The following is a 16,588-nucleotide window of genomic DNA, read 5'->3' as shown; positions in this document are numbered from 1 at the left end:
AATGATGAAACTAAGGGGGCGCCTGGGTGGCTCAGTCGGTTGAGTGTCCGACTTCAGCTCAGGTCATGATCTCACAGCTCGTGGGTTCGAGCCCTGCATCGGGCTCTGTGCTGACAGCTCGGAGCCTGGAGCCTGCTTTGGATTCTGTGTCTTCCTCTCTCTCTGCCCCTAAGCCACTCGCATTCTGTCTCTGTCTCTCTCAAAAATAAATAAACATTAAAAAACAAAAAAAAAATTTTTAACAAATGATGAAACTAAGGCCCAGAAACATTATATGACCTGCTAAAGTCAGTCACATGGTAAATGGAGGGGTGTCGAAGTCCAAAGCCACTACCTACATGTCCTACATTGATGAACTTGATATTCTTTTGGATTTTTCTGACTTGCAAGAAGTAATCACATTTTATCATGTTAGTTTTCAAAGGTCTAGACACAAACCTATTTGTATGACATCACTCCATGTTACCCAAGTAGGTGGTCTCCATTCTCCAAGCACCTCCCCAAAGCAGGCCAATGTCCTTTAACTTCTGTCTTAGAAAAAGGTTCCAGCCTTCCTCAAAGTTGTTTCCCAACCTGGGTTAGGGGAGGGCTCTCTGTCCCTTCACATCAAAGTCTTAATTATTATTCAGGAGTTGCATTTACTCATTCATAAAATGTTTATTGAGTGCTCAGTATGTGCCTAAGGGCTAGGGTCTGGGGCAGAGCAAACATGAATGAGACTCTGAATGGGACTCAGTTCCTGACTTAAAGAACTCATTGTCCTGGAGGAGAGACAGGTATGTAACATAATGAAAGCAGACATATAAGAAAGTTTTTAGTGAAATCCAGCACAATAGCAGCATAGTGGACATGTGGATCTCGAGCTGGTTCTTAAAGAATAAGTAGGAGTTTGAGAGGTGAAGGGGATTGAAGAAGCATTTCAAGCTGAAGGAACCAACGCAGGCAGAGGTTCAAGGGCATGAACACTTCATATGCGTCAAATTTGTGTATGTAGCTTATACTTCAATATGAACCTTGGTATTTTATATTTACCCAAATGTATGTATGTATATATATGTTTGTGTATGTGTGTGTAATTTATATTTATATTTATATATGTCCTTTGTACACACACTATATACCTATATTTTATATAGACATTAAATATGCTATGTGTTTGCATATAAATATACAGAGACATGTATATAATATATATATTCATTTATTGTACTATATATGTAAATATAGACCTATATATCTGTTTTGTTTTTTTTCTTTTCCTTTCTGCCACTGTATTAACCTAACACTGTATAAAAGAGTAGAGACAAACAGATGAATTAATGTATTACTAAAATAAGGAAACCTTATTGCCTGGATTATATCTGTAACTGTATTCACCATGCTAACAAATACCCAAGGAAAAATGATTGAAATATAAGCCACAGACACAGAGCTTTGTACAAGGACGTTCCTTCATAGGGAAAAGCTTAAATGGATCTTGTAGGCTCAAGTTCCTTTCTGGAATACTATTAAAGAACGTGTCCTATACTTGTTATGTTTCAAGTGAAAGTAAGATGTGAGTAATAAGGGATATTTTTGACTGGGCTAGAGTTAGTTCACATTTATCAGTTTGCAAAATGACAGTCTGTCCAAAACTCTTCTTTGCTCAGGGCAGTATGCCTCAGGGAGAAAAAAGAAAAAAAAGGAATTAATACAGTGCTGCCCAGAATTCTCTAAGAACCTTTTGCTAACCTACTGAATTCCCACCTAACACTTACCTGGCCCTCCATTATGACAATGTTTAGGGAGGGGGCTTCCCACGCTGCCCTCCCATCAGCCAAGCAGACCTCTGGAGAGACTATGGCCTCTGCAATGCTGGGGTAGATTTGGCATTACGTTATTTTTTACATATTGTCTTACCTTTCCAATGAGCTTGTAAGTTCCCTGAAGACAAGCAACCTCTCATAAACTCAGATCTTTAGGAATAATTATATTGCTATTTAAAGAAATATCTCCCAATGGGTTTCCCCTCTTGGTTTTTCAGTTTTCCTTTGCCATTTTGGTCTCAGAAAACGGTACATATAATCACGTTGGGGAGGAGGAGAAAATGATGTATGTGAAGGCCCTTTTAGAGAGGAGGAAGAGAAAAATAGTCCTTTTGACACCAAGAGGAGAGTAGATAACAGTAAGGATGGGAAATGAGATACCTGTGGCTGCCATCTCTGTCCTAAAACCCCAGTGCGGGAGGGTGGAGAAGTAACTAGAGAATAAACAGATAGCTTTGACCCAAGTAGCCCTGCATTGATCTGAATACCAGCAAGCCGCATGCGAGAGATAACATTGCAAGGTGGAAGAAGACACATCTCCCTAGTTTCATAAGGAGCCCATGTCGCAAAGGAGAGAATTCCTAGATTTGCTGTACATACAGAGAAGGCTGTAGAAGACAGTAGGGGCATGAGCCATGTCTACCAGCTCCCTAAAAGAGGTTGCAGGATGCACCTGTCACTAGGAATCAGAAGGCCCATGGTTCTGCCTGTGTAGAATTCTTAATGCCTAGAAGTTGGGGAGGAAGGTCCCAAGAAGTGAAAATGGGCCACCTGATAGAGCTGGCAGCAAGATGGCACCAGCACCAGAGACATGACCATATGAGGAAAATAGCAGCTGGGGATACCATAGATGTTTCTTTTTTTTTTTTTTTAATTTTTTAAATGTTTATTTATTTCTGAGACAGAGAGAGACACAGCGTGAGTGGGGGAGGAGCAGAGAGAGAGGGAGACACAGGATCGGAAGCAGGCTCCAGGCTCTGAGCTGTCAGCACAGAGCCTGACGCGGGGCTCGAGCTCACGGATGGCGAGATCATGACCTGAGCCGAAGTCGGTCGCTCAACTGACTAAGCCATCCAGGAGCCCCGCATAGATGTTTCTTTAAATTTTTTTTTCAATGTTTTTTATTTATTTTTGGGACAGAGAGAGACAGAGCATGAACGGGGGAGGGGCAGAGAGAGAGGGAGACACAGAATTGGAAACAGGCTCCAGGCTCCGAGCCATCAGCCCAGAGCCTGATGCGGGGCTCGAACTCACGGGCCGCGAGATCGTGACCTGGCTGAAGTCGGACGCTTAACCGACTGCGCCACCCAGGCGCCCCATAGATGTTTCTTTAGCTGAAAACCATAGCAGTAGGTGCCAGCCAGGTGATGGGGATGACAGCAGAGCAATCACACTGTATCAGAGGATGACAAAGACCCAGAGGACAGGATAGGTACAAGAGCCCCCATCACCAGAACAGGCAAGTCCTCCAACTAGACTAAGCTTGAGCAAAGGGGGAATGGGGAACACCTCTGACAGGTGAGCAGTTACCCTGAAGAGCAGGTTAAAACCGAAGAAACACACTGAACTGAAAGGTATGTTGTTGATTGATACATTTAAGCATATTTTTCCTTTTACCCAATGGGATAAAGTCTACTGAGGAATTTCATTTTATTTTACTTTTAATTTTTTTAATGTTTATTTATTTTTGAGAGAGAGAGAGAGAGAGAGAGAGCGAGCGCGTACAAGCAGGGGACAGGGACAGACAATCCAAAGCAGGCTGTGAGCTGACAGCAGAGACCCCGATGAGGGGCTCAAACTCATGAACTGTGAGATCATGACCTAAGCAGAAGCTGGATGCTCAACAGACTGAATCACCTAGGTGCCCTAACTGAGAAATTTTAAAATCATCAGAAACAATCAAAAAGTTATAGGTTTCTTGCATATTCTGTGTTTTGTGTTATGAAATATTTGAATTGGCTACATTTACTAGTGAGGATTGGCTCAGAGGACCTTATACACAATATGCATGCAATAATATGCTAGTAATTAACTCGAGTGGATAATTAGGAATCCATAATTCACTTTGCCTAAGTAATTGTTAGATGTATTATCAAATTTACTATCCATAGCAAATGGAAGTTTCTGTAGCTTCTTAAAAACATTTTTTAGGGGCGCCTGGGTGGCTCAGTCGGTTAAGTGACCGACTTCGGCTCCGGTCATGATTTCACGGTCCGTGAGTTCGAGCCCCGCGTGGGGTTCTGTGCTGACAGCTCAGAGCCTAGAGCCTGTTTCAGATTCTGCGTCTCCCTCTCTCTGCCCCTCCCCCGTTCGTGCTCTGTCTCTCTCTGTCTCAAAAATAAATAAACGATAAAAAATTAAAAAAAAAATTTTTTTTAATGTTTATTTTTTGAGAGACAGAGAGAGACAAAGAGACAGAGTGTGAGCGGGGGAGGTGTAAAGAGAGAGGGAGACACAGAATCCGAAGCAGGCTCCAGGCTCTGAGCTGTCAGCACAGAGCCCAATGCGGGGCTTGAACTCACGGACTGTGAGATCATGACCTGAGCTGATGTCACGTGCTTGACCAACTGAGCCACCCAGGTGCCCCAGTGTAGCTTCTTTTATTTTTATGTTTATTTATTTTTGAGAGAGAGAGAGAGAGAGAGGGAGAGAGAGAGAGAGCGCACAAGTGGGGGAGGTGCAACGAGAGAGGGGGACAGAAGATCTGAAGCAGTAACAGCACTGGCAGCAGAGAGCCTGATACAGGGCTTGAACTCATGAACAGTGAGATCATGACCTGAGTCAAGATGGATGCTCAACTGACTGAGCCACTCAGGTGCCCTCCTATAACTTCTTAATTAACCACATTTTAATGTCTGAAGATAATGAATTATTGCTTATGTCTGTACTCGAGCCTACAAATGTGCAAATTCTGCATTTTCTTATCCGTTTCAAAGATCTGCTTTACTTATGTTCACTGCACTTGTCAAAACTACCAGCCACTTCCTAATAAGGTACACAGACCTGGGCCAGAAGGGGAAAAAAACAATTTGTTTTTGCAACCTTAATGTATCCTTAAGGTATGACTCTGTCATGATCTGCCTGTCATCAAAAGACCATCTTCATCCACTGACCATTTACTTATCCACACCAACAAGCCTGAAGTATTCAGGTTAAGTACCTTTTACCATAATGGTCAGTTGTGACAAAATTATCGTATGTAAGCCACTTTACAGTTCACGGAACTCTTCTAACATTTCGTCTCTTCCAATTTTAACAACTCCAAATCTCGCTATAACCCATTCTAATCAAGTAGCTACTGCCCCACTGATAATGCTCTTGTCAAGGTGGTCAGTGACCTCCATCTTACAAAGTCTGGTGGTGAGTGTTCAGTCCCTATCTTACTGACCTCTTGACACTACTCAAAACACTGTCTGAAAGCATTTTCTTCACTTTGTTTTGGGTCATCTATTGCTTTGGATCATCTGTATCTTCCTGACATAGTGGTTTTTCCTATCACTTTCCCTTACTTTTTGAAAAGAAAAGTTGAAAGGCTCCACATTTCAGTCCTTGGCTTCTCTATATTTTCACTTTCTAGAGGAGCTTACTCAGTGCTATGTCTTTCGATACTGTGCTGACAAGTCTTATATTCGTTTCTCCACTTCTAGCCTCTTCAGTCTTGAATATCCAAGTCTACTTGGCATTTCTGTTTGGATATTCAAAAGGCATCACAAACTTCTTATGTTCACCTTAGCCAGCCCTGCAAATGTGTATATTTCAGTTTCCTTCTGTCTCCCTAGTTTTTGGCTTAATGACTATCTTGACTACTTCTTTTATGTGCCTTGATTTTGGCTTAATCACAGATTCTGACTCTGACCTTAAAATGACCTATGATCTTGTCCCTGCTTCAACCTACTCTAGACCTTGTATTGCCAATTGGCTCTCAGGTTCTGCCTCTTATTTGTTCCTCTGTCATGACAAGTAGCTTCAATTTTCCACAACCACACCAGCTCTTTGCCCTATGTCCAAGGCTCTGGTTGTCAGTAATTCTGGTGTTACTCTCTACCTGACAGCTTACTTTTAATGAAAACCTAATGCCTTTTAATAACCAGTAAATCCTGGTTCCCTTATATGTTTTCCTTTAACAAGAACAAGGGCTGTTGTCGTGGCCCATAGAGTGCACATCATCAGAGCATCATCAGAGAACGTTTATCAAGTACTCACTTGCGTATTACCTTGTTCCTGCCCTTTAGGTGATTATAATCAGGATTGGCTGAGACGTTCATCTCCATTACCATTTCCAGTTGGTTGATATTAGCTTCCTGGGGTGTGTTTGGGAAGGATTTTGAAGTCAGTAAACTCAACAGAAAAGAATGCTATGATCAAATGGTAATGCTTACCATCTACACTGTGTGAAGTAAATTTATTTTATGTATTTGCCATCTGTGTATACTCTAAGATATTCTTCTCTTTCTCAAACTCTATTGGAAACAATTCATTAATATAATTAATAATTCATTAATAATTATCAACCATACTAATACTACTGTTGATTAATAATAGTTCACTGATAACTGATTCATAGAGTCGTAGCAATAGCACTGCTAATAAAAAATATTTCTAGGGGCGCCTGGGTGGCTCAGTTGGTTAAGCATTCAACTTTTGGTTTTGGCTCAGGTCATGATCTCACGGTTTGTGAGTTCGAGCCCCACGTGCTGACAATGCAGAGTCTGCTTGGGATTCTCTCTCTCTCTCTCTCTCTCTCTCTCTCTCTCTTTCTGCCCCTCCCCTGCTCACTCTCTCTGTCTCTCAAAAATAAATAAATAAACTCAAAAATTTTTAAAAAAAATCATTTCTAGAATAATTCACCCTTTGCCCAACAATATACTACCAATTTGGTTCAACTAACTCATTTAATCCTTACAATTACCCCTTAAGCATTACTCTTATCTCCTTTTACATATAAGGAAACTGAGACTTAGAGATACAAAGCAATGGGTACAAGAACTCTTTGCTAGTAAGTGATAAAATTGTTCAAAACAAAGTTTCTCTGCCTCCAAAGCCACATTCTGAAGGACGCTGCTAAACTGTCAATAAAACATTTCTTTAAATTTTCTGAAGAGTTTGATGTAACATACATGCCGTGCCCAAATCTTTTCCCCTCAGTTTTATTGGATATAACTGACACACAGCATCATATAAGTTTAAGGTATATAGCACAATGACTTGACTTATATACATTGTGAAATGACCACCACAATAAGTTTAGTTAATATCCATCATCTCACCTTGGTTACAGAAAAAGAAAAACATTTTTTCCTTGTGCTGAGAGCCCTTAGGATTTACTCTTGTAACTTTCATATTTACCACACAGCAGTGTTGACATTATATCCCTAGTGCTTATTTATTGTACTATTGGAATTTTGTAACTTTTGACCACCTTCCTCCAGTTCACCTCAGGTAACCACTGCTCTGATCTCTTTTTCTGTGAGTTTGCATGTTTGTTTGTTTGTTTAGATCCCCCATAAAAGTGATATCATACAGTATTTGTCTTTCTTTGTTTTATTTAGCATAATGTCTTCAAGGTCCATCTGGGTTGTCATAAATGGCAGAATTTTCTCCTTTTCAATGGCTGGATAATATTCTATTGTATATATATAACACAACTTCTTTATCCATTTCATCCACTGATGGATACTTAGGTGGTTTCCATGGCTTGGATTTTGTAAGTAATGCTTCTATCAACATGGGGGTATAGATATCTCTTCAATACAGTGTTTTTTTCCCCTTTGGGAAGAAAGGAATTAGAAGTGGAATTGCTGGATAATGTATGTTAGTTCTATTTTTAATTTCTTTAAATTTAAATTCAAGTTAGTTAACACACAGTGTAGTCTTGGCTTTAGGAGTAGAACCCAGTGATTCATCACTAACATATAACACCAGTGCTCATGACGACAAATGCTCTCCTTAATGGCCATCTCCCATTTAACCCATCCCCCCACCTACCTCCCCTGCAGCAACCCTCAGCTTATTCTCTGTATTTAACAGTCTGTTATGGTTTACCTCCCTCTTTGTTTTTATCTTATTTTTCCTTCCCTTCCCCTATGTTCATTGGTTGAGTTTCTCAAATTCTACATATGAGTGAAATCATGTACCTGCCTTTCTCTAACTTATTTAGCTTAGCACAATGCATTCTAGTTCCGGCCACGTTGTTGCAAATGGCAAGATTTCATTCTTTTTCATTGCTGAGTAATATTGCATTGTATATATAGCATATCTTCTTTTAGAAACATCTACATAAAGTGCCCAAATCTGAAGTATATAACTGACTGAATTTTCACTAACACTAACTCTCATGTGGCCACCATCCAAGTCAGGATCTAGAACATTTCCAGCTCCCCAGGAGTCTCCCTCATGTTCTTTCCCAGTTTCTGTCCTTCCCAGCAGCAGCAATTCTGACATCTATCACCAGGAATTAGGTTTTGTCAGCTTTTGAACTTCACCTAAATGGAATGGTACTGTCTATAGTCTTTGTGTTAGGTTTTGATTGCTAATCATTATATCCGTGAGGTTCGTCTGTGGTGGACAGACCCTAAGGTGACTTCCAATGATCCCCACTAAATCCTGTGCCGATGAGATTTCTAAATGGCAGATATCATTCTGGCTGGCACAATCAGAGTTGTAACACTGCAGTTCAGTCTTGAATGCCAAGAAAGATGTGGAGAGGCAGAGCCGGGCAGGGCAACTTGATTTAGGCAGGGCGGGCCAGTTGTCCACAGCACAAAATAGTCACAGTTCTGGCTGAGGTGCAGAAAGCAGCATAAAAGTGTGGAGATACATTGCTTTGTCCCTAGAGATGCGGCTAACTACATACTGTAGGAGGCAGGCCTACTGCGTGTTCTGCCAAGAGCTTCTCTCCTCCAGCTATTTCAGTGATTCCACTTTCTGGTTTGTGGAATCCAGCATTTGTTTTCATTAATTTTTATTTGCCAGGTTTTAGGGTACTTTTTTGGCCAGTGTTTTGGTTATATTTCTCTTCTTGTCCAGAACACAATGTTTTCTAAGAAATTACCATTATTGTGGTATCTACTAAAGACATATTTCAGTCACATTCAGCCAAGAAGGAAGCAGATGCCTTCCTCTCTGCCTACATTGTTTCCCTCATACTCTTAGCCCCCTGCCTTCACACATTTCCTCCCAAATTCATTTCTCTCTCTCTCTCTTTTTTAAAGTTTACTTATGTATTTTGCGAGAGACAGAGAGAAAGAGCATGTGCATACAAGCAGGGGAGGGGCAGAGAGAGAAGGAGAGAGAGAATCCCAAGCAGGCTCTGCACTATCAATTCAGTGCAGAATCTGTCACGGGGCTCAAACCACAAATCTCACGATCATGGCCTGAGCCCGAATCAAGAGTCGACGCTTAGCCAACTGAGCCACCCAGCCACGCCCCAGATTCATTTAGTTCTGATGGGCATGTGCAGTTGTCAACAAATGTTGTATTAAAAATAGATTACCGGAGCGCCTGGGTGGCTCAGTCGGTTCAGGGTCCGACCTTGTCTCAGGTCATGATCTCACGGTCCATGAGTTCGAGCCACTCATCGGCCTCTGTGCTGACAGCTCAGAGCCTGGAGCCTGCTTCGGATTCTGTGTCTTCCTCTCTCTCTGCCCCTCCCCTCTTGTGCCCTGTCTCTCTCTCTCTCTCTCTCTCTCTCTCTGTCTTTCAAAATAAATAAGTAAATAAAAATAAATAGACGTCTGTATTTCCTAGGCGTACCTTGGGACTGCAGATGCAGTATCAAAGGTGTGTTTTCTTTTTTTTTAAATTTTTAATGTTTATTTATGTTTGACAGAGACAGAATGCAAGTGGGTTAGGAGCAGAGAGAGAGGAAGACACAGAATCTGAAACAGGCTCCAGGCTCTGAGCTGTCAGCACAGAGCCCGACGCGGGGCTCGAACTCACGAGCTGTGAGATCATGACCTGAGCCGAAGTCGGAGGCTCAACCGACTGAGCCACCCAGGTGCCCCCAAAGGTGTGTTTTCAACACAATCTGCTACTGGGGGAACTATGATACACACCAAGCTTTTCAGAAATTCAGGGGGAAAAAATCTTTCCGATGGCAAAACTGACTTATAATAACAGAAATGATAAAAAGTGTGCTGAAAAACATGTTTGCGTTCATCATTAGTGTAATCAAGTATTTTCTCATTTATCCTAGTCCTAAAATGACCAGAATGCTCAAATCAGGTCCAGTGGAGAACTGGATTGAGCTGGCAAACTCTAACTTTCTGAAGAAAGGCAGTTTTAGAGAAAATGGCAAATGTTAGAAGGGAGTAGAACTAAGTTTTCTGGCCCAGACATGATGTACCAGATACTGTTTTAGCATTTTTGACCATGTTTTGGAAGATGACCTTTCTGCGGGTTGGGGATTCTTGCTACCTTACTTGTATAAATGTGCCTGCGGTCATATGGTACATGCTTCTGCTTCTCCATGCCGATCTCTCTTTCCTGTTCTCCTGCCTTCTCCAGTCTCCTGGGCCCACCTCCTCTACCCAATAGTATTCCTTCAGTCTGAAGCTCCTACTTGTACAACCTGCCTCATGCTGATCTCTTCACTAATCCCTTCTTCCTTCCCTGCTTCACTCCTGGCTTTACCTAAACCAGACCCCTGAAAGGAATTTATATATTCGATGGCCTCAATGTGTGTTGCCAGTTCTGGCTTCAAGCCAGGCCTTATCTGGGTGGGGTATGAGTTTAACGGCTATGCAGTGTGGGGGGAATCTATTTTTACTCTTAAAACGTGGACAGACTGACTTAAAGACTCATTTCCACCAGATGCATCTCATTGCCAATTTGCGAAAGTTAAAAAGAAAAATAATGGGGAAGAAAACAAACCTCGAAAGACAGAGCAGATAGATGACATTCACCTTTGAATATCACAGGCCCACTTCCACTGTCAGCAGTGCCTTGTCAATGGCACCCCATCCTAACTTTCCATCTACCTCAGGATCAGTTCCATGGGTAGACCCTCCAGCTCTTTACATCACTTTTATAATAGCAGGAGAAACATTTCTATCTTGCCATCAGTCTTCTGCTGCAGCCAGACCATTTGATTCTGACCGCCTCCTCAATAGTCATGCATGTTCCAGTCTGTTTTTATTCGTGTCTTCCTGGGATTCCCTCTCTCTCTTCTCCGTCTCTCCAAATCCTTCCTATTTTTAAAAACTTGTTTGAATCCAAGTTTTCTACAGATCCTCCCCTGACCACCCAGCGAAAATGAGCTCTTCATCCTCTACCATTGCTTGTATAATTTGGCAAGTAAAATTTTTCAATGCAATAAACATTTATTGAGTGTTTACCATGTGCCAATCACCATATAAGGTACCATATGGGACTCCAAGATAAATAGAACCCTTTTTCTGTAAATAGAGTATAAAACAAGTACTCAGACTTATAACCAAATGCAGAACGTGCTACATACTGTGAAGTACGGCAGACAGAGCTGTAGGGGTTGGAGGAAGAAGGGGAGAAAGGAGTTAGCGTTTGCTGAATGGAGATAACAGGTTAGACTAACAATGCTGGACGCTTCATATTGTCATTTACAATATACTCATTTTATAGAGGCAGAAGCTAGGGTTCAGAAAACTTTAAAAAAATTAACCAGGATTGCATATTTGATTAAGTAGTAGTGTAGAGTCAGAATTCAAATCCAGGCTTGTTTGGCTTCTAAGTCCCACTCTTTCCACTACCTCTTATCTAGTTATACATTTAAGAAAGTTTTCATGAAGAAGGAGGCTCTTGAGATGAAGCTTGAATCGTAAGTAAAATTAGATGAATTAGAGAGAGGGAAGTACATCACCCAATGTTTAACATTCATAAGCAAGGTGCAGAGCCAAGGAAGAACAGGATGAATTTGGGTAATAGTAAATAGTCAAGTTAGACTGACTCATAGAATATGTGGAATGGGCTAATAATACAGTAATAACTGTCTTTTATTGTGTCAGACACCATTTTACACACTGTGAGATGATATATTAGTTAAACTTTTACTGCTTAACATACCACCCCCAAAACAATACGGCTTCAATTAGCTCACAACTCTGTGGGTTAGTAGTTTGGGCTGGGCTCCCCTGGGGGAGTTCTCTGGCTAGTCTCACCTGGGCTCACTCATGCAGTTTGTAGTTAGCTCGTGGATTAGATGGAGCTTGATGTCTAAGATGGCCTCAATTATACGTCTAGGGCTTGGCAGTCAGTTGGAGGGCAAGCTGGGGAGCTGTGGTTCTCTTTCCCATGGCCACTCCAGAAAGCTTACTTGAGTTCATTCACCTGGTAATCCTAGGCTTGCAAGCATGAAGAGTGGAATTCTCAAGGCCTGTGGAAAACAAAGCTCATCAACTGCACAAGGTCTGTTATACATATTCTACTGACCAAAACAAGTCACAAAGCCAGACCAAGTTCAAGGGGTAGGACAATAAGGAAGTGTAAAGGATTTTTTGTTATCTACAGTCTGCTTCAGATGAATATTGTTATTATTCCCATTTTTGTAGATTGAAAAAAAAAAGGAGTGTTGAGATTAAACAATTTTCCTAAGGTTGCATGTCAAAACCAGTAATTGAATCCACGCTTGTCATGGTATGAAGCCCAAACTGAAAACGTATGTAGTAGCTGTATGATAGAGTCTAATGTGACTGACAAGGTGATGAGTTTTCATGGAGTTCAGAAAGACAGTAAACTACCACTGATAGGTTTTGAGTAGGAAAGTAAACAAAATAGTCACACTGTCAGGTTTCTCTGGAAATGGGTAGATTGGTGAAGGAAAAGTTAGGGTGATGCCAACACAGGAACTCATGTAATGGTCAGAGTGAGAAGAAAATAGTTGTCAGAACTAGAGGGGCTGCTATTCAAATGGTAAAGCTGAAAATAAAGGCGTCTTCTCTTGGAAAAGAAGGAATGAATTCAAGAGACATTGTGGTATTAAAACTTACAGGATTTAGCAATTGACTGATATAATGGAGGAATGAGGGTGAAGAGGAAGAGGTGCTTCCAAAGTTACAATCCTAAGTGTCAGGAAAAAAAGTGATGCTGTTAACAGAGTTCAGAAAATCAGAAGAAGGTGCACCTGGATGGCTCAGTGGGTTAAGTGTCCAATTCTTGATTTTGGCTCAAGTCATGATCTCATGGTTGTGACTTGGAGCCCTAGGTTGTGCTCTGCACTGGGTGTAGGGCCTGCATAAGAATCTCTCTCTCCCCTTCCCCTGCTCATGCATGTGTGCGCTCTCTCTCTCTCTCTCTCTCTCAATCTCTCAAAAAAAAGAAGAAAATAAAATCAAGAGAAAGAATTGGATTGGGATTAATGAATGGTCTGGTTTGGGACTTGTTCAGTTAAAGCGTCAGCAGAATAGCCACATGAAAGTGCTTAATAGGCAACTGTCAAAGGAGAGTTAGAAAGGGGGGAAAGACTATTTCTGCAGGGCAGGTTTGGAAGTTATCTACCATGAGGTAGGGCAGGAGCTATAAAAGCAGATGAGTTTGCCATAGGGAGAGATGGCCAAGGGAAGAGGTAGCTGGATTACAAAGATTCTAATGTTATCCACTTTCAGAGGCTATCCAGAGAAAACAAGACCAGATAGAGAGATAGAAGAATGGCCAAAGAAGTACATTGAGGACAAAGGCAAAGGAAAGAGAGAGTCTCAAGATGTCAAGGAAAGACAGGGTGTCAAGGTGGAAGAGGTAATCTGCATACAAATGCTACCAAAAAATCTGATTCTGTTTCTGGGGCAAATGGTTTATGTTATGATGATGATCAGAGTTGGAGGAGCAGTAGGGCAGGTAAGTGACTGGTTATTGGATATAAGACAGAAATTCTTAATACTTTTTGGGTTGGGATCCAATCAGAATCTGATTAAAACTATATATCCTTCCCCAAGGAAATCTCCTTCCATAAAATGCTTCACATTCAGTTTCAGGAAGTTTATAAAGTCACACACAACTTCAGGCTGTTTACCAAGTAAATAGGCTACAATGAGCAAGAAATAGATTTCAGATTTTCAACACCTGATCTAAACAGTTGCATTCACATGGGAAGGAAAAGAATAGTAATTTATTGATTTGAAGAAATACTGGCATTAAACATAGTGTCTAACTCCTCTAGGTACACATATACCCAATTCAAAAAAGGGCACATGTGGGAGGAGTGGGGAGAGAGAAAGAGAAAGAGAAAGAGACAGAGAGACAGAGAGAGAGAGAGAGAGAGAGAGAGAGAGAGAGAGAGAATGAATTATGGTCAAATTAAAATAAGAGCAATAATGATGATAACTACCATTATTAAGGTTCTGCTATATACAGGGCATTTTATATATAATATTTGTTTAATATTCACAGAAGTCTTCTAAGGTAGGAATTATTACCTAAGAAGAGAAAACAGACTCAGATCAATTAAATGGCAAATTCAATAGGGTCACTGGCTGAAAAGGGATTCAGTGTAAGATCTCTCTGGCTCCAAGCCCATTCTTTCTCCAATATGCCATACTAGTCAGGAACATAGATTAAAAACAAACAAACAAACAAACAAACAAACAAAAATACCCAAAACTACAAAAACTCCCAGCAAAAATGTTAGGAAAAGAAAATAATTTATCTTAGTCATTATGTAATAGAACCATATAATGAAATAAAGTTTAAAATGCCAAAAGAAAACATGAGCCAAAGGAATGTTAACTGAAAATACCATTAGAATCATCTAAGAACCTCAATGTATGTTGAGAAGTCAGCCAGTAAACTTTACCCTTTATTCACGATGAAAACTTTAAAAACTGGGTTTGGAAAGTTTATTAAAGAGGTTGTGCAATCAATATGACATCTCCCAAATGCATCACCTTGGCAAAGATTTTTACTTTTTTTTTTTTTAATTTAAGAGGGGTGGGGTGGAGGGGCAGAGGGAGAGAGAGAGAGAATTCCAAGCAGGTTCCATGCTCAGTGCAGAGAGCCTGTTGCGAGGTTCAACCCCATGACCCTGGGATCATGAGCTGAGCCGAAATCAAGAGTTGGTTGCTCAACTGACTGAGCCACCCAGGCACCCCTACATAGGTTTACTTCTTGTTCACATCACATTTAGCATAGTATGTGTGTGGTGTGGTGGGAAGAGGAATGGGCAGAGCTCTGTTCCACTTAGTCATTCAAGGGACCACTTCCATCCAGTGGTCCACCTTCCATAGGGCCTCAGATTCCTCTGCTGGATCTTTTGTAGTGAGCCAGCTGGCAAGCCAAGGGAGAGAACAAAAGGAGATCACACTAGCCCTGGTCACATTCTATTGGATGGAGTGAGTCACATGGCTCAATCCAGATGCAAGAGAACTAAGAACTGTAGTTCAGTTGTTTGCTGAGAAAAAGGAAACTGATCTAGAAGGTTTGTGTCATTGAGCTTCTTGTTATACCCTTTAAATGAGACATATTTAAAACTGAGATCAACATTTATAGTTATTGTAGGCCTGACAGGCCTACAGGCATGAAGGTAAGAACAAATTCTATTTCTAGTCCTACTCAACAAATGATGAGACACTGATAATAATTATTTGAGAAGAAAAAAATGAAAATACAGGAAAAAAAGAAACAAACACATATACAGGTGACATATTTTTTATCCAAAGAATTTTAAAAAAAGATAGTAAATTACAAATAATTCACAAATAATATCATCCTACATTTAGAGTATAAACTACACATCTATATCAGATCACACCTAGTGCACTTTTTCAGATGTCCTGGATGGCCTCCTTTTGATGATGATGCCCCCTGCTTCCTGCCTGTGCCACCTTTGCTAAACTCTCTAAGTTTACTACAATCAAATTGTAGCCCTCACCTGTCTCTGTCACATACTCCACACAGTGCATTACTGCCTTTAGTCAGTCACCATGTCTAGACTTGGATGTTATGCTGCTTGGTAGTGTCCATTGTAGCTTCCAAATAGGCTCCCACCCACAGGGCTGGATGACACAGCTCAGAAGTACAAGACAGTTACATTTCTGTGGGATAAACCTTGGCCAACAGCGAATGGGAGACCAAAGAGATCTGTTCTAAGTAACTTTCTCCTTTTCTGCCCCTGTGAACCATCTAGAGGTAGGGTTCCTCCTTGCCTGTCTGGAAAGATCCTCAGTACTAAGCAACACTCTTTGCAGCCCATTGTGCAGTGCTGTGTTGTATTGCATTACCTCTTTCCTTACTTCACTTCTTCTTTTTGTCTTTATTCTCTGGGCCTGTGCTTCCCCGAATTTCCACATTTTATTCTTATCTAAGTCTTTGCTTCCTACAGGACTCTGTCAAAGCTCATGTTCACTCACAAGTCAATCACATCACTATATGTTAGTGGCCTATCTAGAAAATAAAATGAAAAATTAGTATCCTTAAAATAATCATTAAATATTACTTTGGCTCAGATTTATTTAAAAGAAATTATGAAAACACTCTGGGAGAAATAAAGAAAGGAACAATAAAAAGACATATAAGTTATGGTCCTTAGTCAGGACCTTGGGAAAACTGGAAAGAATTTTGGAAAGAATTCTTTCTAAGGTAATATATATTTAATGGAATATCACTTAAATTTCCCCTGAGATACTTTATGTAACAAGATAAGTTGAGCATGAAAATTCCATTGGAAAAACGAAAAGTCAGAAATACATATTTATTTAAATGATAACAAAATCTATTAGATTAAAACCCACCTTATTGGGATATCTGGCTGGCCCAGTAGGAAGAGCCACTGACTTTTGATTTCCAGGTGAGTTTGAGCCCCTTTTTGGGTGTAGAGATTG

At 40.7% G+C, this 16,588-nt stretch overlaps 1 long non-coding RNA gene across 3 annotated transcripts in view; it reads right to left on the bottom strand.

Moving 5' to 3' along the window:
- Positions 1 to 9,846: 9,846 nt before the first annotated feature.
- The window catches only part of LOC123379648, a 147,257-nt gene continuing 140,515 nt past the window's right edge, over positions 9,847 to 16,588 (bottom strand). For 2 of the 3 annotated variants that reach the window (XR_006584365.1, XR_006584367.1), the window contains one exon: positions 11,295 to 12,153. This is a non-coding gene — a long non-coding RNA (uncharacterized LOC123379648). The other variant, XR_006584366.1, reaches the window with a different exon arrangement.

The sequence above is a fragment of the Felis catus genome, chromosome C1 (genome assembly GCF_018350175.1).
Source record: "Felis catus isolate Fca126 chromosome C1, F.catus_Fca126_mat1.0, whole genome shotgun sequence".
Taxonomy (NCBI): Eukaryota; Metazoa; Chordata; class Mammalia; order Carnivora; family Felidae; genus Felis; species Felis catus.
This window is presented reverse-complemented; position numbering and strand designations above follow the sequence as displayed.